Source organism: Mus caroli, chromosome 18 (assembly GCF_900094665.2).
Source record: "Mus caroli chromosome 18, CAROLI_EIJ_v1.1, whole genome shotgun sequence".
Classification (NCBI taxonomy): Eukaryota; Metazoa; Chordata; class Mammalia; order Rodentia; family Muridae; genus Mus; species Mus caroli.
This window is the reverse complement of record NC_034587.1, coordinates 74,851,362-74,875,870: the sequence shown is the minus strand read 5'-3', so window position 1 is coordinate 74,875,870 and position 24,509 is coordinate 74,851,362. Positions and strand designations below refer to the sequence as shown.

General features: G+C 39.2%; 1 protein-coding gene across 1 annotated transcript in view; it reads left to right on the top strand.

Moving 5' to 3' along the window:
• Slc14a2 (solute carrier family 14 member 2) overlaps positions 1–24,509 on the top strand; it is a 443,733-nt gene that overhangs the window by 8,411 nt on the left and 410,813 nt on the right. The window contains exon 2 of the mRNA XM_021150469.1: positions 1,480–1,605. The gene's annotated coding sequence lies outside the window, so the exon portion shown is untranslated. The remainder of the gene's footprint in view (positions 1–1,479; positions 1,606–24,509) is intronic.

The window sequence follows — 24,509 nt, the reverse complement described above, 5'->3', positions numbered from 1 at the left end:
CCTCCCCCTACATACCCTGCTCCTCCCCCTACATACCCTGCTCCTCCCCCTACATACCCTGCTCCTCCCCCTGCACACTCTTTCTCTTCTGCTTTCCCTCTCCTTCTGCAGTCATAAATACCATTGCTGTTTTTTATTCATCACTCTGCCTTTGCCAGACACTGTGCTAAATGCCCACTATATGCATCATTATTTAACCTGTCCAACAAAACTGCGATTTACAAAATAGTACTTTCAGGATAAGAAAAAAATTAAAAGGCTGCTACTCAAAGATTACAATGTCTTCAATGAAAAGAGACCATACATGAGTGGGTATCAATCATCTCAATGGAAACGCTTTTTTCCTGAAATATAAAGAGGCAACATAAATGGAATTTGTGTTACCTTAACGCCATTGTATGAGGATAACAGTAAATGGCTTCAAGTGCTTATACATGAGGATTGATATATCAGGTTTAAAATCAGCTTGCTATTTGTTTAAATGGCTTGTTTTTATTGAATTATATATGCAATTCATGGTTGTGTGTTTTTCTGTAGTGGAGTTACTTAATAACTATCTTGGAGTAAAAGGAAGGAAGGTAGACTATTTTATTAATGTAACCCTTATGTATGTAGTTCAGCCCAACATAGATTAGACTGTTGCATATATGTTATTTTTATGTAAGGCACATTCCATATTGTTTGTGTAAACATACTGTGGACCATATTCTCAGGCGTTATTTGTACCTTATAAGAAACTATAGTAAGCCTAAGGGATGTATAACTGTGGTTTGCTTTGGAAGTACAGCAGAACTGTACTTCAATCCAGGCCTTGCAACCTCATAGCTATATGACCGTGGGACAGTTCTTTAGCCTATGTGAAGTCTATATGGGCTTCTTTCTTTGGTAAACATGGAGTAATGATGGATGCTTTCCCCAGTCATCATGAAGGTGGATTGAGGAAGCAAATGAACACCTAGTGTAGAACGCACCGTCCATATTGTCTGGTCCTCTTTCTCCACAATCCTTTCACTTCTATAGCAATGTGCTTCAGTCTGCACCTGCACTGATACTGACCTACATGATATAACATGTATGCATATATGTGCATGCTTTTGTGTAGACTCATGTTCACATATGGAACCACATTCATAAGAACATACATCTATGGAATTCCACATATATCTCCCACTGCAATATCAAGCTTCATTTCAATCCATGTGGAACGTTATATAGAACCTTACTTACGGAGACATAAAAGCTTAACAAACAAACAAACAAAAAACATTTCCCTCTACTCTGCCTGGGTGACAATACCCCAGAAGTCATGGATGTGTCCTAGCACCACCTAGTGGGAAACTCCATTTTCTACCCCATGATGCAGAATAATGGTCCCAGTCATTGCTTCCACTCACCATTTTTGTGGTGGGGAAGGGGAGTGTCCTTCCATCATCCAAAAGAGTACCCATACTAAATAAGGTGATCTGCACTTCTCTCTAGATCTTTCCTGTTTGCTTCCTGAGTGTTTCCGGGTGTGAGTGCATTGGCATCTGCCTGCCTCTGTTGACAAGCAAGGACAAGGCTTGAAGGCCCTCAGTCTACTTCATCAACCGGACCTGAGTGACTGTGAGTACAAGCTTCATTTTGAAGTCTGTGTCTTCAACTCTTAGAAGGATATTTGTGTGCCTTATAAGAATGGTTCATGAGCTGGGCAGTGGTGGTGCACGCCTTTAATCCCAGCACTTGGGGAGGCAGAGGCAGACGGATTTATGAGTTCAAAGCCAGCGTGGTCTACAAAGTGAGTTCCAAGACAGCTAGGGCTACACAGAGAAACTCTGCCTCGAAAAACCAAACCAAACCAAACCAAACCAAACCAAACCAAACCAAACCACCCCCAAAAAGAATAAAAAGTCCTACTTTCAAGGAGAATTTTAACTTTTACACAGTTCCATAGACCATTTGTGTCCAAGACATCGACTGGCATTGGTGTTCTTGTGGTCATAAAGAAAACCAAATTGATTATAGAAATTATTCCTTCGTCTCTTTGATTATCTCATGGTCAATTCCTTTAGTGGGTGGGATTTTATGCACCAAAATAGTCAACAGTGGAGAAAACCCAGACCATTGCAGTTGATTTTCTACAGAAGATTATTATGCACGTGTGCTATGCTATTCAAAATCTGGGAGGTGACTGAGAGACGGTGCCATGGGTGAGGTAAACACACCAATTCATATTCTGATTAGTTAATTGGGCTGAAGAGCTAATAAATGCTATGAAATTCACTCAAACCATTATCAATATTCCAATTAAGTGATCAGACAAATTAATTATCCTATTTAGGCTTCTCATTTAACAGTATGTCATATATAAGTAAGTAGAAAACCACTGATCGTCATTCTCAAATTAACATGTGCCAAATGCCTACTCAGGTTCAGAGACACTTGTATTGGTATAATAGATTACCCCACTGTGCCACACAAAACATTCCTATACTTATATACATTAGCTCTGGTCCCAGTACTTGCGATAAAAATAGCAGAGATTTCTACCTAAACGCCCCCATAATCCAGGAAAAAAATAAGAATAAGACAGCAGATAAATGAGAATTAGGATTAGGGATGAGATTTATCAGTTGAATATAGATTCATCATAATATTTCAACTACTTATATAAGCCAACTCTTGTAGAAGGCGGCAAAAATATGGGTCAGACACCATGTTCTACCTTTCTCCCCATTGCAATAAATTAGAAGCACATGAACATAGTCAACACATGGCAAGAGCATAGCTCATCTGAAAGGGGCTGGGTTTGTTTTGGCAAAGGTTGAATGCCCAAAGCTTGCCTTCTGATTTCGTTACTCATGCGGTAAGTTCTGGGTTCCCGCCTCTCCTGAGGGATGTGTTAGAACAGCAGTCTCTGGGTTGGGGAACTGTGAAGGGGAAAAGAAAAGCCCTGTGCTTTCACTATGTTTGAGATGATTGATTTACAAACAGGTTCTATATCAATGGTATGTGTTTCTCGGAGAATGGTCTTTGGCCCCCTCTGCCTCTTTTGCAATATTACAGTCTCTGATATCCCCTTCTTCAACTCAGAAATCATTGATACTAAGTTGATCTGTATTGACAATTTCATGTAGTAACACCATAATGCTTTATGCTAGAGTAGGGTGGGGGACATTATTTTATCTTTTACTTGGTGCTCAGACAACACTCACATTGATTTCTTGGCTTCCATGTTTGGTAGACGATCATTTGTGCATTTCCTGTATTGTCTTTATCCAGACTGTATTTCAGAAGAATCCACAATAGCTCATCATTAACAGCAAACATTTATTGAACATTTATGGGCTGTGGATCAGGCTCTAGGCTACAAATTGGAGATAATAAGAAAAATTTAATGTTCTTCTCTACCCTGGGGGATTTTTCTATCTCTGTGACCACGTTTCTTAAACAAACAAACAAACAAAAAAAAAACAGTAACAGCCAATGATATGTGACAGATCACACTCTGGGAGCACGACAGGCAGTAGTTGTTTCTACTCGGAGAAGACAGAAATTGGTGACGGCTAGATGGCCTGAGATGGTGTTAGGATTGCAGTGACTTCCTAAGAGAAGTTAAGGTTTTATGTATAGGATGCTGAGTGTGAGATGTTTTTAAAGATCTCATTAAGCAAACGAAAAACCACAGTACCTATATTCTAAGCTGCAATTACCTCATGATTCATGGGGTAAGACTAAGAATCCATGTTCAGCTGTATTTTTTTCAGTGTACCTCAACTTACACATGGAGGGAAAGGCAAACAGCCCACTAACTGTGTCACTAAGATCCTGTACACCAGACCTGCCTTGCTTACTTAAATATTTCCCTAATTCTCCTGCTTTGAAACCCCTTTTCAGAAAAATGGGGATTTGATGACTTCTCAAAGCTAAACTAAATTTTTATATATCAGAAGAAAGCGGCACAGAAAGTAACTTGTATTGGCGTTTGATCACAGAGAGGATGCTAATCTCAGTATATGAGAAGTTCTGGGTTGTTGCTGCTGTTTTACTGCAATAGAGAGATATTCAGATTTTTTTTTTGAAGATTAATAAGTTACTAGTCATTTTGTAGCTCTTACTAGTCCAGACAGATATGTCTTTTTCTCACCTTATTAACTGAAAACACTGTAGAAAGATTGTGGAAGGATTATTAATATTTTTAAAGGAAAGGTCCAGGGGGCTTCCTAATACTAGTTCTTTTTCTTGATCTCTCTGTGACTCTTATAGCTTTCTCTTTTTTTCTTTTCCCTTGTTTTCCTTTTTCAAACCTCTCTGTATTATAATTAATTTTGGCTTTGGGAAAATAGAGGCAGGGAAGAAATAAAATCCATAGATTCTTCCTTTCATTTCATCTAGAAATATCAACTGTGTGGAGCACACGGCATGCCACAGTTAAGTCTTCATAAAGACAAGTTAATCTTTTTCCATTGTAGAACAGATTCTTAGATTTAACTTGGGGAAATATTTAGTGAATTTGAAATATAATATGTTCACTCAAGGATATTCTTCTTTCACAAGACATATCTGTAGGTAGTATAGATTAGACGATAGGGTTGCCTGTCTTCTCTAAGGGATTTCTGTAAGGTTGTCATCTCCAGTTATTTCTTTTACTGTAGTGAAAGATGCATAAAAGAAAACCTATCCCTTTGGCCATTTAAGTGCAGAGTTCAATGGCATCCCGTATATTTACATTGTTATGCCACCTCCACCACCATCCACCTCTAGAGTTTTTAGTACTATTAAACTGTAATCATAAGATAATAATACCCAGGATCTACATCTCTCAGGCTCTGGTAGCCACTGTTCCACTTTCTGTCTCTAAGAATGTGAATGCTCTAAGCAATTATAAAGATGAAATCACATGGCAGATTTTATAGCTCTCTTTTTTCCATGGCTTAGTTCCCTTTGCAAAGGGCTTAGTTTCTGTCTTCAGGTTGGATCCCTGTCGTGTGGGTCAGCACTCCCTTCCTCTCTGAGGGTGAATAATATTATTTGTAAACATACACAACATTTTATTGTGTAGCACATCAGGGCTCAGGCAAGCAAAATGTCCATTACCATGTCATAACATCTATCTATGTCCATATTTTTGGTATTTTTGGTAACAAGATTCTCTTTATATTATAAAATGTATAATGGTGCGATTTGAAAGCTTCAGTATTGATGGTGCTAAAATGAATATGCCAGGTGATTTCAACCGGAAAATATTCGTTCAGAGACGTGTATTTGTTCTGAGAACGAGTAAAAATAATAGCCTGAATTAAAAAAAAAAACATTTCTAATATATTTTAACTCTCCTTTTCTTCTAAGTCTTTGAAGCAATTTAGCAATGTCAATTCAGTGTCACCAGATCACTAACCTTAAAAGAGGCTCTTCACAAAAGGGGCATGGAAGGTCAAAAGACCCTGTGAGTGTTGCTTCCAGCGGCATCCATCCCAGAGTCTCTTGATACACAACGATTTAGAATTCTCTAAGGAATCTCACTGCTTCAAAGAAGTCTTTATTTTCCAAGGACATCTGAATTCTGAATCATGTTTCGTTGTTATTTTTGTAGTACTTTGAAATGTTCATATTAAAACAAGATAAAATGTTTAAGAAGGTGGCAGAGATCAGAGCATCCGAGACTGTAAAATCTCAGTTCCTTTTGAGTTGGGCTGAGTGAATTGTAATCCACAGACAAATAAATTTGCCACAATTTTCCCATTTCAGGACAAAAGCATATATATTTAGTCAGAGTATTCATTTGATACTTTCTGGAGAATTCTTTAGCTGCGCTCAAGTGTTTGTCTACATAAAGAACTCGGAAAAATTGATGCAGTAAATAATTTCAATACTGGTTGTCTGCTTTTATTGTGGAAAGCACGGTTATGTTATTTAAATAAATTTATTTAAATAAAATGCTGTTTAAATAAAGATTTCTCCTAATCCTTTGGCTCTTTGGAGGAAGAAATATATGAATGCAGTTAAGGACTTTGTTAGAAGCAAGTTCACTGCAGGATACAATTGCTAACCCTGGAACCCAAAGTGAGAGAACATGGTGACCATGGGAAGGAGATGGGTGGAAGAAAATCCTCAAGGTTCAGGGGAAACACTCACATTCTTAGAGAAAGGTACATTTTCAAAAGACCAAAGAGCAACAAAACACACACACACACACACATACACACTAATGCCCTGATTTTATGTCTTTTCACATCTATTTTCTTTTTAGTTTTAACCTTCATTTCCCCAAATTTCCAGAACATATACCTTTAGTTTGCTTTTGAGTAAGCAATATAGTTATTATCTACAAGAAAACAGAATGCATTAAGCAACTAAACTGCAGAATGGAGAAAATTCTTGAAGTGGAATATAGTAAATGAATATTGATGGAGGAAGACCACAGAGAGGAAAAGCTACCAACTAGTAAAACTCGAATATCAATAAACCAGGAAGCCATCCAAGACTGAAGAACAATCTCCAAGGCCCGGGCTTGGGAACTGTGAACATTTGGAATCTCAGATCAAGGAGCCAAGGTAAAATAGTCACATAACTTTGAGTCTTCTGATGACCAGTTTTTATAAAACAGGAGTGTAACTGGGGACTTAGATGACATTGTCAGATGAAAAACAAATGATACTGTTATAGCAGACAAAGCCACATAGGATGCAGCTAGAAAGAACTTGGTAGTGACTAAGCAGCTTATTTGGAGGTTGGAGAGAATGTCATTTGGTTCTTCTTGAAGCAAGTCTAACATCAGTGGCCACCTGCACTGTGCTCATCTGATAGGAAAGTTTGTATCTAGAAGACGCTATCAAGAATGACTCTCATGCCTTTACTTTTTCAGTTAAAGTTATCCAAGCCTTTGTTGCTGAGAGACTGGGTCTCATCCTTCCTCAGTCCTAAGCTTCTGGATTCTGTTTTTTTTTTTTTTTTTTTTTAAGATTTATTTATTTATTATATGTAAGTACACTGTAGCTGTCTTCAGACACACCAGAAGAGGGAGTCAGATCTCATTATGGATGGTTGTGAGCCACCATGTGGTTGCTGGGATTTGAACTCAGGACCTTCAGAAGAGCAGTCGGGTGCTCTTACCTGCTGAGCCATCTCACCAGCCCCTGGATTCTGTTAAGGGGAAAATTGTTTGCAAACAATGTTTCAAGCAACCACCAATTCATTATACTGAGGCAGAATTTTGAACTTGTCCAATTCAAGTTTGCTCTTGGCTCATAAGGGAGTCTGTGAGGGAACCTGTTATAGCCCCATTGTCACAGCCTTGAGCCCTGCAAACAGGACATGAAACCATCTGCAATACACTCAACCACTAAACCTGCTTAGGACATTCGACAACATGTTATTGTGTCCTTTGATTATAATATTTAGAGACCAATATTAAACTAATAGAGACCAATATTAAACTAATTTGAGCAAATAGAGGGGATTGTTGAGATCTATATTAATTCTGGGGCTGTATTCAAATGCATCACAGATCAGCTGTCTCGAACAATAGAAATTTACCTCCCAAGTCTAGAGACTAGATATTCAAAGTCAGCTGTTTGTCGTTTTGGTTTTTTTTTTCCCCTAAGGTCTCATTATTTTGTTTGCAGATGGTGATCTTTGCTGTGTCTTCAAATGACCTTTCCTTTTGAGTAAATGTAAATCTCGTATCTCTTCTGTAGGTAGAAAAAAAATCGTCTTTGTTAGAATACCAAGCATATTAACTTAGTCACTGTTTTCAAGGTGTGCCTGTTCAAGCATAGGGATTTTTGGATAGCATAATTCAGTCAACAACAGGATTGTCTGATCAAAATATTTAACTGGTAGAGGTGACACTAGGCTGGAAAATGGATGACTCAAATATGGTTAAGATTTTCTAAATGTCATCTGTGTTCCTTTCATTGTGTGTCACTGTTCCACAACAAGTGCTCCTGTAGGAGAGAGCTAGAACATTCTAGCAGTCTGACTCCATATACTCAATACAGGGTTCGAGAGGAAAGTAAGTGCCTTGCCTTTCAGCTTGAGTTTGGAACTCCCAGAGATAAGCCTCTGATTCTGCTATTGGCATTAGGTCCATCAATCATCAGTTGTCATAAGGCACGATGACTGATCCAAGTTCAGTCAGTGCTCTCCACCAGATCAGTTAGTTATATAGCCAAGGAGTCAGGGTCTTACATGGTGTCAGCATGTTTCTAAAATAGTTGAGAATGTTTGAGTTAGGAGAAAGAGTTCTCCCAAAGGAGTATGCTAGGGAAAATATAGGCCAGATATTCAGTATATCATAGGGGACCAAAGGTAGTCAAATGAGCAGAAGAGTTCCAGTATAATGTAAGAAATTTGGTGGACACAGTAGAATCCTGGGGAATCAGCAAGATTTGGGTTAATCTTAAAGGCAACCCCAAAGATGCTGGAAACTCATCAAGGGACATGAAGCATGAGCAAAATGCATGTATATTCATAAATGGGCACTTTAAAAAATCTATAGGAATTTTGACACAGTGGAATGGAATATAAAAATTGAGGCCAGAGAGCACACATGCTCAAAATAGGCAGTTTGGGAGAGCCATAGTAGATCAAGAGTGAACATGTCGTTTTGGCCCTTTTCCCAATTAAACAACAAAGCTCAGAATTTCCATTAAGATGAAGATATGAAGGGGGAGGGTTGGAAAGTATAATTTGTGGTTGGGTCTCTGAGAAAGCTTAAAATTCCCATGTGATGAGTAGAGCTACAGGAGTCTGGCCATGATACTGATGAGGATTCTGAGATGGAAACATCACCACTTTGATTCTATTTAGTCACTTGTTTGAGATGAAAGGATTTACATCAGTGAGCTTTTAGGACCCTGACAGTTTGACTGGTTTCTAGTTATCTTTCTGTTCAACAAGTATATGTCTTGAGTACTGGCTATCAGCTCCATCTGACCTCTTTAATGACCTGAAGTTGGAATTCTTATTTGGCACAGGTCCAGTCCATGAAAAACAAAAATGCAGACTAGTCATCATGGTTTAACTGTGAACAATTGGATACCAAATATGATGTCACCACAGAAAGAATAACATATTAGAGATGGAGACAGTTCTTTTATACATGCTTCAAGAAAGGAGCATTTCATTGTGAGTTTCCTCTGGATTGAAAAGATGACTGTGACTTCCATAGGCAAAGTCAAGGAGGGAGAGTGGTCATGGAGACCAGACCTGGGCACCAACTGGAGGGAGTCTGAGCAAGCAAGTAAAGGTGGGGTAAAGCCAATAGCATCCAAGACAAATGCACCAAGGCTTGCAAAGACCAACTTTCCTTCTGATAGCACCACACACCGTCTTCTGTTAAATATTATACATGTTAACCAATGTTTGAGACTTTCTATGTCACCTGCTATCCATCAACCTCTTCTCTAAGCTCTAGCCCTTCATAGAAAGTCTCCCCCTCTCAACTGTGATATTTCCCAATTTTCCAGTAGTTCTAAGGGGTGAGGCCTTTATTACCATCTCCATTTCTCTAAAAATGAGGCTTACAAAGACGGTGTGTCCTCTATGAGATCCAGAGATAGTTAGTGAAAGAGCTGGGAATCTGACTGCAAACAGTGCACATCTGTATGTGTGACATCACACTGAGGGCTTGGGAAGGACAGCAGCCTATCCCTGTGTCACAAATGTCAGCTGCAATATCACAGATTATCCAAAACCTTGCCAATTTGTGTAAAGTCCTCCGTTATTCTTACCATTGTTTGGAGGGCACAGCCTAAATGTCGGAAGGCTTCAGAGTAGGGCTTTACTGTAAATAAAAAAGGGATATTTTTCAAAATAAAACAGGAGGGAGCATTTCAAGTATAAAATTTTCAAAGACCAAGTAGATCCATGAGTCAAAATGGAGTGAAACAATGCTAGAAGGCCTGGGAGGAAGCAGACTTAGAGTCAAGGATTCCAACCTTGACCTTAACCAGGAGACAAACCACAGTTTCTACAGTCCTCAGTTTTGGACTGAGATGAACACTCTTCTTTTGAGACATACTAAATTCTTAGCAGAGTGCCAGGTGGAGAGCACCCATTGAAGGAAAGTGGCTGTATTACTTACTTTTTGTTTGTAGAGTAAAAACCTAACCTGTATCTTATGCACAGTCACCATCCCACCCATGAGAAACTTCACCCACTAGACAATTTAGCCTGCTGGCCTTTCTTCCATACAATACACACATGTCACTAAAGAATACAAACTGAAACCCATCTTTGATGGATTTGTACAGCATCTTGTCTCTTAACTAGAACAAAAGAAAAAAAAATGTCCCTTTTTGTTGTTCTGCATTTTAAATACACTTGGGAAACCCATCATGAGAAAGGCTTATTTCTCATGAGGAATTAATGAGTAGCTGAAGAATAAATAAGTTCTTCCCTCCACCTTTCACATAGGTTTTCAAGTGGTGTGTATGTGTGTGTGTGTGTGTGTGTGTGTGTGTGTGTGTGTGTGTGTCTGTGTCTGTGTGTCTGTGTGTCTGTGTCTGTGTCTGTGTCTGTGTCTGTGTATATATCATTTGCTCTCTTGGCTGGATCTCCATGAGCAGACTAGGACATAGCTATTCTCTTTCCCACTGACCAATGAAAGGGAAAGATATCTTCTTCCAGTTACTCTAAGCAGACAGCCACCCTTGAAGACCAGGTGATGGTCAGCTACCTTGGACAGAGCTCTGAAGCTGAGACACCCCCCCACACACACACACACACACTTCACACTTCCCACCCCAAGATTCCAAACTATTCTGCACTTCAATTGGTCTCCCAGGGGAAATGGGGCCTTGGCTAACCCCCTTTGGTGAGACATTAATATAAACACAAACTGCCCTGCCATCCACTTCAGAGAAAGCCACTTCAATCCACTCAGGCACCTTTGACTTTTTTCTCACTAATTCCAGTCCTCCTTTATAAACTTTAATAAGAGCATGTTTTCATCTGGTCTCAAGGGACTAATTTATTTATTTAAAGTAATAATACAGTTTTAGCATAATCCCTTGTTCCTAAGAAGTAAGGAGACTCTTTGAACAATTTGTTTTTCCCATCCTTGAAGTGTGAGGGAGACCAAGAAGCAACTGTAGGGAGTCTCAGAGTCCACTGTCATGGCAACAGCTAGATTTTCTAGGCTGCCTAGCCATCACCCTCAGGGAATAAAGCATTAGGAAATGCACTCAACACTTTTCTTCTTTCTCTCACATGGCTACAAGTTTCCCCTTTTCAAGAACCAGTGGATAAGCTAGGATGAGACCACAGCTCAGCTAGGTTTTAAAATAGCAACTGGGACTCAGTTCATTCAAGACTTCAGAGTGGAGACCTGTAAGAGGCAGGATGGACCAGATGGTGGTAACGGCTCTTCATGTTTCTTCATGGTGTGGAGTCAAAGGGTGTGTGGACCGTCTCTCAGAGCTGGGAAAGTGAAACAGGAAGAGTTCCAAAACCTTCATCTTCATTGGTCATTGAGGGACAGAACCACCTCCAATAGGAAAACCAATGTTATTTGATATTTATCTGCTGTCCAATGTCTTAAATAGTTTAAATGAATTATTGCATTTCACACTTATATGAAACATACACTATTATTATTATTATTATTATTATTATTATTATTTCTATTTTGTGGTTAGATAGAGTGAAGTCTATATAAGTTAGACACGTTGTCTAAAATTAGAGACCTAGTAAGCAATCTTTGGCTGTAGGGCACATTTGAATCCACTGTGACTCTCAGGCTGGATTGGTTGGTGTAGGATGGTGGGGGTGGCTATAGCAATTAAGAATAATTTGATGTCAATTAAGTTGCCTAAGCTACTTAAGCAAATTGGTCTTTCCTCTTCTCTGCTAATAAGAGTCCAGAGATGGGTAGCACTGGGTACGTACTCAGAAACTCAGTGAAGCTGAAGATTTCCTTTATCCTTTTTCTCATGCCTATCACCTGATAATAAGGCCACCCATCACCAGAGATCAAATCTGTTTTCAAGTCAGGAAGAGAAAGGTTGATGCTAGTACTATCTCTTACCTTCTAGTAAGAGGGAAAATGCTTTTCAGAGCCAACCTACAGATACAGACTCTCATTGGTGAAAAAGAGGTCCTTCACTCTTCCTGCCATGAGCTGGAAAAGAGACTAAAAAGAGCAAGAACTTATCACTGCATGCTCTACAGTGAAAGGACAGTTTACCTCACAGCCAAATGTGTCAGATCAGCATTCCTTGGTCAAGAAGGGGATGATCCATATGAGGCCAGTATAGAAGTGAAGTCTTATAATAGACCACTATGGAGCAGATAACACATCAAGAACAGATGTTTATTTCTCAGATCTGGGAAGTCCAAGATGAAGGCACTAGCATTTAGTCTGACGGTAGGCATCTTACATCTTATTATAGCAGCAGGAGCAAGGGCTGCAGTCCCATTAGTGAGACACAAGCCTCCATGCCTGGTTACCTCTTTAAGGATCTACCTCTTTTGTCATCACAATGAAAGAACCTGAATTTGGGAGACAATACTTTCAAGCAAAGACAGTGAAGCTTGCTAAGATCTGGATCCTTGGGCTCTGTGTGTGTGTGTGTGTGTGTGTGTGTGTGTGTGTGTGTGTGTGTGACTTGTATTAGAGCAGGATATAAGTACCAGTTCGAAAGCCACTGTTTCTCTCCACAAGCATATACTGCTGCTCCCATACTCTGTCAGTCATACTTTCTAACTCCTGCCTATGAATGAGATGCATATTTTAGTTACTATAATTTGTTAAGTTTCAAAGAATTTGTTCCATGCCTTAGGGCTGCATTCCATAGGAGGGAAGGGGGTTCTAGGTTCATGTATGAGAAGTTTTGTGTCCCATTTAAAATAGATTGTGTCACTTTAAGTAGATAATAGAAGAATTCTTCCTTTTCTACTTCCATTTTCTCATTATGAATGTCTTTTCTATAAGACAAAAGAGAATCTGTCATTGATTAAAGGGATTAAGAATAAGAACAATAAAAATGAGGATCATGTTAGTGGCAGAATATGGGGTGATTTATTATTATTACAACATTTTCTTTAAAGTTAAATTGTATTTTGGTCAACAAGAAAAAGAAAAAAATTCAGATCATTGAAAAAGAATATATGACCTAATTACCATGACAGTGGCAAGTCTTCATAAATGTAATTGTCAAAAAATTTCTCAAGATGGAGCTGTTCACGAAAGGCTTGGGTTTCTCTTTATGTTCTTGCTGGACCGTGATATAAGGACTCCCTCTTTGCATAGGTGGGACTCATTACTATCGGGTGAACCTTCTGGCTACCAGGTCCTTCTGATTGTCAGAAAAGGAATTTTAAACACTTGGTGACATCTAGATTACACCCATTCATTTCCACCGAGCCAGAGAACAGGTCTTCAGTATCCTTTAAGAGCGATTCCTTCATGGAGTATCTAGGTCTGACCTCTCTGCTTCCAAACTGGCAGTGGAGAAGAAGCGTGTCTCTATCCTGAAGACTAGCAAAGAATCCAGAGTTTCTCTCTGAGGCTTTTCTCTCCAACTTGTCCTGTACATCAAATTGCCTCTTGCCTTCACAGGACACTGATGGAAATGCCATTCTAAACCCTTGATCTAAGCAAACTGGTTGCGCTCAGCCCACTGGAGTCCAGGAGCCTGCTAAATGCTACACTGTGGGGAACTGCCCCAGTGGATGTTGCCTACGTTCCTGCTCTCAGGACAGAGCGTGTAAAATCTCGGGCTCTGTTAATATCAGACATTTCAGCCATGCAGCTCTCTATGCACACACAACCTTGACTGTGCAGCCCAGTTCACCTTTCCAGGGTTCCCAAGACTTTTTCCAGCACACGGACCCATTTGGGAGCCACCACTAGAAACTACTTTCTTTAGAAAGAGTCAGCTTGATATGGTTGGGGCATCAATCCTTACTTCTGTAACATACGCCTGTAGCATTTTCAGAAAGCAAAGACAGCTTCAGTGGAAAACATTTAGATATATTAGTATGACCCAGATGTCTGTTCATTTACTGGCTACTTCTAGTAGCACTCAGGAATACATGGATAGCAGCTCAGTCACACCTTACAGAGATACTGGAGTCAGAAATTAACAACTAAAGAGCTAAATGTATAAGGAGAAAAATATGGAATGGTGGATCTGAAAGTCAAGTCAAAAGCTGGTCCCATAAACCAATCGTTTTTCTTTAGGTCTCTGCTGTCAGCCTTCCCTTTCCTGGTTTGTCCAGTGAGTTAAGTGAGGATTTCCAGATCTACCTATGTCTGCTAGGAAATCTTCTGACACTTAGAATGCCATTAACTCACGTTCTACCTTTTCTCAAGAAAGAGGTGTTCTTGGAACACTGCTCAGTGAACTTCCTGAAATGATCTTAGTCTCTTCAACCAAAAACCTACTCAGAGCTCCGCATGTTGACTCATGCCTTTCCAAGTGCTCTGGGAGCTGAAGTAGGGGAATTAGAAGTTCAAGGCCGGGGCTGGTGAGATGGCTCAGTGGGTAAGAGCACCTGACTGCTCTTCCGAAGGTCCAGAGTTCAAATCCCAGCAACCACATGGTGGCTCACAACCATCCATAACGAGATCTGGCGCCCTCTTCTGGAGTGTCTGAAGACAGCTACAGTGTACTTACATATAATAAATAAATAAATCTTAAAAAAAAAAAAAAAAGAAGTTCAAGGCCAACCCTAGATTATATAGCAAGTTCCAGGCCAATGTGGACTGCATGAGACTCTATCTCACAAACAATCCTTTACCAGCTCAAGTTCAAGACTTTACCTAATCCCAGAACTTGCTACTAAGTTTCTATTAGAACACTTCACTCTATATAGTGAACATGGTAGGAGGTATAAGTATGTATCCACAGTGCTTTGAATTCAAACCATGGGTACATATGGGCTTGTTCTATGTCCTTGGGTAAGTTAACATCCCTATGCCACAGTTTCCTTATCTCAAAAATGGAGTCAATAATGAACTGAATCTCAAGCATTCAATTATTTAATTTGCATATAGTTTGGAATTGAGTATAATAAATTCTTTCAAGGTCATCATCATCATCATCTTTAATATTACCTGTCAGCCAATTCTACTCATAAAGACATTACTCACATTAGATCCTCTTGCACTTTTATGGTTTCTCTTCTTGTTCCTAATTTCTTGCTTTCTGAGGTCTGTATTAAGGTTCTTTGGCTGCCATTTACCACAAACTTAGTGGCTTGAATATAAAAAGGTTATAAGTCAAAAATCTAATATGCATCTTAACTGATCCATAGTCAGTGTTTTGGAGGAGTTGTGTCTCTTTCTAAGGGCTCATGGTACAATCTATTATTGGTCTTTATTAAGTTTCTAAAGGTTGCTTACATTTCCAGAGACATCAACCTTGTCCTAGCTAGTCATTTTTTTGGAACTGTTCCATGATCACAGCCAGAAAGTGGTCTAGCATTCTAAGCATTTGGGTTCAGTTGTGTCCGTTTAGATTGTTTAGTTCAAGAAAACCTTTCTATTGGGAGACTATGATGAACCATAAGCAAAGAAACATTCATAGGTTCTGAGGTTTCCCTATTGGAAATTCATTTTTCTGCCTACCTGTACAAGGTTCTTGGATGCAGATCTTTCCCCTGCTAACTTTTCTTCATGAAGCCTGGCATGGAAAAATTTCTCAAAAGGTCTGGGTAAACATAATTCAGAATTTAATATAAGAGACAAAAGCTCCAGGAGAATTTCATTCCCAAAGATATTTTCTTAATGTTGTTTATACAAACTATTACAATGAGCTGCTATACTTTTTTGAGTTAATATCTCAGAAAGAAAAACAATATTTTATTCCAAGTTTCAATTATGTTAATTTTTAATAACAGCAGAAATAAATATTAACAAGAGTGTCAAAGCCAAGAGCATTTTACAGTGTTCTAGGCAGTCTCCTTGGGTACCAGTGGATGTAGTGGTCTTAGTATCCCAGGTCTGCCAAGTAAGGGACTAATGAATAAAGAGACTGACTCACTTTCACAAAGCAATGGTATAATCAAGATTCAAAAGTTGAAATAATATAAGCTTGGTGTGTTGATGATCAAGCCTATGACTCTAATATCTTCCTGTGTTTTCAGCCAGCATACTTTGACCATTTCTGTCTCCATATTAATGGCACAAATAATGCCTAAATCACTGTCTTTCTTGAGTCACTGATATTTACTCTCAATATGATCACAATATAACTAACACATACATAAAATATATACACTAAAGGTGTGAGGGAGTGGAGATCATGTTCGGAGAATGGCGTGCATGTTAATTATCTAGATTGTAGGTGTACATGAAGCACTAGGTAGTTTATTCAAGACCATCTGTGGTATAGACTTTTCCATTTCCCTGGTCAGCTTTTGCAGAGTAGAAATGATAACACCCCTCAAATAAATGAGTACATGCTTAAATAGTGTTACCAAGGAAGAAATGCAGCTTTCTCTAAGAAAAAGGAAATGATGAAGCTAGAAGTCTTTCCTATAATGCCTTAAAATTTGTCCTAAGTATATAAGTAAGATTCCATTGCAACAGTGAAAGCATAAACTGATGGGAGCTTGCCCTACTGTTGAAACTGAGAAGAGAGTGACTACCGGGCCACGGCTATAACATGTCTCAGCCCATTGTTCTAATTACCCGGTGTTCTGCAGGCTGTTTAGAAATGTCGAAATATTAGGCAATTTGGACTCCAGCCTTGAAGACTCATTTGGCAAAGCAGAATACCCCAGGCTAACTCCATAGGCAACACCCTATGTGATAGAATGCTAGCGACTGCATTTTAGATTCCTTTTAAACTGTTACTTTAAAAACTCTGTTATAAGTACAACATAATTGGCTGAGTCGCAAGGGATTTTTGAAAACCACCTCCTAGGTAGTCTGCTCCAGGCTAGATGTTGTGAGAGATGAAACTAAGCTACTTATAGGCCACTTGAGAGACGTGTCCAGGGAAGCACAAAAGGACACTGTGGTTCATAATGTAATTAAGTGTCAGGCTATCTATCATATGAGGCTTCCAGTATTGGTTCAAAAGGAGGCCGTCAAAAGAATGGCAAGCTGTCCTTATATACTCTAATTTTTCTTCTATTTACATGCCTACGTGGGAGTTTTGCTTTGCTATGGTCAAACAGTTTCTTCTTTTTGTACTTTGAGATGATCAGCAATGTGGAACCTTTGTTTCTACTCAAAGATGTTTTTCTATTATTTCAACTTGTTCTACCTTAGACTAGTTCATGGTACTAAAGTAAAACCTAAAGGCTTGTCTTTCTTCAGGGTTGCAGATGGGGTTGCTATATTGTTAGAGATTAGACCGATAAGTCCCTTAAGGTCAGAAGCCTCTTAACATAAGCTCATATGACTAACATCTTTGTAAAAAGTGGACCACCCCACAAATTACGCTCTTGTCCTTAATGGATCAATTGACTTCTCTATTGTTTAGGGGCCAAGTGTGGAAATGGATAAATGACCACATAGAAACATGGGAAAATATATATATATAATCACCATTCCTGTCTCTAGTTCATAATCTCTAGAATACTTTTAGAAAGGCAGGATAAACCTTATTGCTCCAGAGACAAATGAAGTCACACTATGATTAGGCAATACGTTTGACATGGCTCACCGAGCCTGTCGTTTCTTTGACTTAATCAGTTGAGTCTTGTAAATGCTGCTTGGCCTCACTGCCCTCCAAGGGTGTGTGCACTTTTTGTTTCATTCCTAAGTCCTCTTAATTTTCCACCCAACCCACTGCCAGAGCCACGATGTCTATCAGTGTTCACAAGCTATCATGTAAGAAAACACAACTGCTAGCCTACAAACACTGGCCTATTAATCTTCTGGCACAAGGGAGTATTTTGAACCTACCTATTAGAAAAATGAGAAATTATCTCATGAGAAGGATTAAGATTTAATATTAGAGAGTGAAAGTTTGCCTGGATTATTCATAGTCTAGACTGCTTATGGGCCTCTGCGCATCTTCAGATGGAGTTTACTCACATGACAAGCCTGGTATGAGGGAATTATTCTGTTTCAAATGGGAAAAGTAAGCACTTATCATTCACTTTATGCCTCTGCCAACCACTATCAGTGGCTCAAAATCTCACAACTGTCGATACAATCTAGAGCTGAGAATCTAGGACGTTAGCCACTGAAGATTATCTCCTAAAATACCTTCCAAGCACTCACATTGCAGCGGCAAGGCAAGACAACATCTGCTACTCTAGAGTGTTTAAATAAACTTCGGAAGACTGCCATTTACTTCTGACTATGCGTAGTTCTAAAGCACTCAAATACACCATTTCGTTAAGTTTGCTTACTGCATACATAGTAAGTCTTTACTTGTGCAAAGCATTCTGACAAAATAAAAATAAAAATAAATTCAAATCTCACTGATTTTTGTCTAAAAATATTGATATTAATATTTTTGTTTAAAAATTGACATTTCACATTTAGGAAAACGAGTCTTATGAAAATCAGACAGAATTGGATAGACGAGCTAGAAAGATACCAGCCATTTAACAGGGGAATGACTGGACTGACTATAACATACTGTCCAATTTTCATTTTGGCCAATGTATCACTTTAGCATCCTCTCTGTATTTGAAAAACAAATCAAGAATCTTCTGCCCTGTATTTTCCTTGGGGAACCAATTTCTATTTCTAATGCCTATTGGGAAACTGTATGCATACAGACATCCCTTGTATCTAGAACCAATTTATTCTAAAAGACTAAATCATGTGTATAGCAATTCCTTGTTACTGACCTTATTCTCTTGGTTTTCAGACTTCATTTTCTTATTCACTGCTGCATTTAATTCCCTTAACACCCAGTGACATATAAGAATCGAATGTTGCTGAGGTACATTGCATTATAGCAAAATAGATATAAAAGTTATACTTGAAAAGTTTAATTATTAACTGATTAATTAGACAAATTAATGAGATTATCATGATTTTTCTACATGCATCTAACATACGTGAGTCATTTGTGACTTTTACACTTTATTCATTTGTTTTAGGCAGATTGTCAATGTGTCCAGTATTACATGGGACTCATGGTCCTTCTCAAATAGCCTCCCACTTAGCTGGGATTATAGACATGGGCTCCTGGGCTGTTTTGCCTCATAGTTTATTAATATTATTTTAATTAAAATATAACTACATTACCTCTAGCCTTTCTTTTTATCTCTCCAATTTCTCTCACATCCTTTCTCTCCAATACTTCCCTCTCCAATTGATGGCTTTTGATTATTGTGGCTTATTTGATTATGTGTATATACCTATACTGTGTATATATGAATCTGTATAAATATACATATATATTAATCACAGGGGCAACCAGTCTGTATTAGATTAATAATTTAGGGGACTTGTCTCCAGGAGAGACTAATATTCCCTTTCTTATCAGTAACTCCTTGCCTATACTTCTTTGTCTAGGAGTGACACCCTGAAAGATCTCCCCCTTCTGTGTTAGTGTGTTTACTGGCATTGTTATTGTTCAGGTCTTGCTTAACTGCCATATTGCTGAGGTATCATGGGTATAGTTTCCCTGATATTTCTAGGAGACGCAATTTCACAACAGGTTTTCTGGTCCTTTAGCTCAAATAATCTTTCTGCTTCTCCTTCTGGAATGTTCCCTGAACCAGAGGTGCAGAGGTCATGTTGTGTAGATGCATCACTGGTGATAGACACACTACAATCGGTTCATCTCTCCATTACAACCCCTTGTGACTCTCTGTAATGGTCTTTTTTGCTGTAAAGAGAAGGTTTTTGATGCAGGGTAAGAGCTACAGTTAAGTAGTTTTAGCATACAGTTAGAAATTATACTGTGCGAGTAAAGGGGCAGTAGTCAGTTCGTCTCTAAGATCTGTGACCCCAGTAGTCACAGAAAGTTGGGTAAGTTTCTAGTACCAGACAAGATGTCCTTCCTGTTGAGAGGGCCTTAAGTTCAATGTGATAACTCTTGGTTACTGCCAAGATATGAGTGCTACTATTACATCTTTAGGGATACCTTACAATGTTAATAATTATTATGGTTCAGAAGCATTATAGATGGACAGGACTATTGATTGCTTCCTTATATTGACATTTTTTTCTATTATCTTCTGGTACTATTATAGCTAGTCTGTAGGAAGGAGACTTTCAGATTATATCCAGCTTGAATGTAAGTGTCCTGTGTCCAAAATATGTGGTGTCTTCCACAAAAGGAAATTATCTTTTGCCTCTATGAGGCAACCAAGGGCAATAGCAGTAGCCTATATTGTTTGGGGAGTCACTGGGACTCCCAGATGAAGGTTTCTCATGCCTGCTACAAGGGGTTTTATTAGGTAGTCTATTGCTTTTTGGAGCCACATTGTCAAACTGTCTCTGTAACTTTACTATTGCAATAAAGAGACACCATGATCAAAGCAAATTATTTCTAAAGAAGCATTTAATCAGGGCCTAATTTATAGTTTCAGAGGGCAAATCCCTATGATCATCATGGTAGGGAGTGTGACAGTAGGTAGGCAAACATGGCATTGGAGCAGTAGCTAAGAGCTTATATATTGAACTTCAGGCTGCAGGCAGAGAGAGCAAGACTGAGCCTGACATGGACTTTTGAAGCCCACTCCCAGAACCCAGGTCCTCCAGCAAAGCCTCCCCTCCTACTACTTCCCCAAACAGTTCCACCAACTGGAGATTAAGCATTTAAGTACACTAACCATTGGGGGCTGTTCTCATTCAAATCCCCACACAGCCTAAATGACATAGTTGATTTAAGACACACACACACATGTGTGTGTGTGTGTGTGTGTGTGTGTGTGTGTGTGTGTGCGTGCGTGCACGAATGCATGCAGTCAAACACACAGATTTAGGTGAAAATAATATGATTCTTTGAGGCTTTAACAAATACCCTTAGTAATATTTGTCCCTTCATCTCTTCCCCACCCCTGAACCCCTTTTATTTTTAATGAGAAATTGGGTCTGCTATTGTAGTGTGTAGGCAGTTAATATTTTTTGGAATACTTCATAAAAGGCTCCTAATCCATTAGAAAAGGTCACTTCTCCCAGCTAGGCAAAAATAAAGTCTTTATATCCTTTCAACAACCTGAATCACTCCCAGCTGAACAGTTGAAGTGTGAATTTCTACACATCAGGTTCTCCTGGGAGTCAAGGGAACTCAGACTCCAAACATCCTCTCTTAGCTGTAATGGCTAGTTTCATTAATGTCTTTTGGAGAAAGTGTCCTGGAACAGGATCTGAGAGAAGTAGCTATGAGCCTAGAAACTGTGTTGGTGGATGTCTGAGTAAGGCCACTTATCACTGAGTCGGAAGTCAAACGGGAAGAAATCAGTGCAGGAAGTAACGGGCATCAGAGCAGAAAAGTCAGTAACTCAGCTGTACTAAGAACAGGGGCTGTGTGGAATAGGCTGCTTTCATCAGCAATGCCTCTGGTGACAACAGACACAAAGCTAACTCAATGGGAACCCCACAACTGTGCACACCAGTCTACCCATTCTTTCCTTCCTGGTATGAAGTGAATATCAACCTAATGGTAGAGGCTCTAGAATAATTAACAAGCTAGCTCAAGAGGAAGACACTGCTCCTTCTGCTCATGAGAACATATGAAATCTGCAGGAAATTTTCTCTGGTTACCTGTGGGCAAGGCATGGGGCAGTAAAAGTTCTAGATGGAGAACTTACCAATTCCTCCCAAGGTCACGCGGCTAGACAGAGTCCAGAACACCACACTTCCTTTCTCAGCATCTGGTTCATTCAGAGTCAGCACAACGTGCTCTGATCAACTCACTGTTAATGGCTTTGCCTTAACCACACTCCCCATTTCTCAAGCCCATGAGTAGAAATGTGGCCTTGGAATGGTGACAAACACAAATCCCCCCAAGCCTTTCTCTTGCCCATGCACTGTCTGTTTCTTACCTAATTCTTCATATTTTTAGACACAGTTCTCAGAAGCCATTAGATACATCTTCTCAGGACCCTTAGGCTCAGCCCCACAATGCTGAGAATTCCTGACCTGCTTATGAGAGTCTGGAGGTAGTTGAGTCAACTAAGTGGTTGGCAGTGAGACCAGAGTCACCTTAAGTTTCAGCAGAGTGTTCTGAGCTCCTGGGAGGCCGTTGTCTGGGCTTCTGCAGACTTCCCTGTGGTTAGTAGTATGCATAAGAATAGCTGCTTAGTTCTTTTTCTTTAAAGATAGCTTTTAAATTTGTTCTCTTGGCCTCTTGATGAAATAGCTTCATGCATATTAATGATGTCTTTTATTTACTGAGCAGTGCCATTAAGCACTTTGGAATACTAGATTCTACCCAGGGTCTCTGGGAGACAGGCCAATATCTATAGACTTACTGGATAAATGGGAAACTGAGGAAACAAAAACAGCTCAGTAACTTCCTGAAAGCGACATGTGAAGTCCCTGAACTACATATGCTGCCTGCCTAGCAGATGGGCCTGGTCTTGATTGGATAGTATTATACTAGGCTTTCTGAATGTCCATTCATTCTTACAACAGACTTTTCTTGAATACGTGCCATATGTAAAGCACTGGGTATGGCAAAGAGTGGGTAGGAAGATGAATTCAAGACTCACAGGGCACAAAAGACATGGAAAAGCAGAGTGAAAAAGGAACAGTCAGAGCCTGCTAACCTAACAGTCAGAAAAGAGGAACCCAGATTTCTGCTGAAGAGTTTGGAGGATTACTAGTCCTAAATGCTCATGATTCTTGACTTGGTAAGCACACTTTTAGGAGGGCAGCACATTATTAAAAGTAAATACACATGAGCAGATTGGAAAAATGATTCCTATAGAGATGAAGGGAGGAGACTTATAGACCATTGATCTTTTGCTTGAATACATTATGTTATAGATTTTTTTAAAAAGGTGGTGATAGATAGATAGATAGATAGATAGATAGATAGATAGATAGATAGATAGATATAGAAGGCAGATAGGTAGATAGATAATGAATGGATGGATGGATGGATGGATGGATGGATGGATGGATGGATGAATGATGGATGGACAGACAGATGGATGGATAGACAAACAGTATGACAGTATGGTGGTTTGAATGAGAGTGGCCCCCATAGGCTCACAGATTTGTATGCTTTGTCCCCCAGTTGATAAACTACTTGGAAGGATTAAGAGGTGTGGCCCCGTTGAAGGAGGTGTGGATTGAGAGTGGGCTTTGGGCTTTCATAAGTCCATGAAGGCCTGGTCTCTTGCTCTGGCTGTCTGCTGATCAAGTTATAACTCTTAGCTACTTCTCTAGCACCATACTTGTCATGCTGGCCTCCATATTTCCTACCATGATGATAATGGACTTACCCTCTGAACCTGTAAGCCAGCCCCCAATTGAATGCTTTCTTTTATAAAAGTATCTTTGGCCACAGTGTCTCTTCACAGGAATAAAAGACTGAATGAGACAGGCAGAGAGATAAGCAATAACTAAGTTAATGAAATTTCAGGAAGAATATGCTTGAAGTTGGCAATATGGAGAGGGACAGAAAGCATATTCTTGTTTTTAATTTCACACTGTATTTTAAGATTTTTATTTAACAGTGATATTTTTATATTTTAATTTTTGTAAAAGTAATTGAAAAAAAGCTGAATTTGTTTCCATCTTAAGGACTTTATAGTACAGGAGAAAAGACAAAGAGACATAAACTATGTTGTTAGAAATAAATAAATAAAAACAATACAGAATTGAGTAAGCTCCATAAGGGGTATTCTTATTGAAAAACTTTATAAAATAAAGAGGCCATGGTAAAAGAGTATCCATCAGAGACATGGTGAACATGTGCCCATAAAGTCAAGGATATGGCAAAAGTGTACCCATCAAGACTATAATAAAAGCATACCTATCAGAAATATGGACAATGATGTCATTCATTTCTATGGTTCCCCAGCAGCTAGTGAGGTGCTTCTCTGGGTTTGGGGGAAGCTGGACCTATGTTAGACAGAAACTGCAAGCCACTTCTAGACTCTTCAGGTAGAAAAATGTCAAATCAGCCCTTTCCAGATTCTAATCTTACTAGTACTACCTAGCGGGTATGTAAAGACTGAGAAGAGAGCAGGATTTGTGTATCTTTCCAGCTTGAGTTCTGGCTGTAACATTGAGAATTTTCTGCCACACATCAATATTCAGTCATAGTGAACATAGGAGAAACTAACTTTGTACCATATTGTTTATATGTAGATAGAACCTTTGTGGTTGCATGCCTGCAGGGAAGAACACAGGCATGGTTGATTCTCAGCTCAAGGTGCTGGCTGGGTTTCTGCTGTTGAGGAAAACCACACTTGTCTGGTCAAAAAAGTACAAGTTTTGAGGCAAGAAATACACATGGAAGGAGCAATGGGCCAAGAAACAGCCTTGCTCCACCTTGTAAGGAGATTGGCTTCAGTGAGGAGAAATTACTTCTGCAAAATATGAAACAATTATATTTAGGTCATTAAAAATGTGTAGAAGGTGAGAAAGAAAGAAAGAAAGAAAGAAAGAAAGAAAGAAAGAAAGAAAGAAAGAAAGAAAGAAA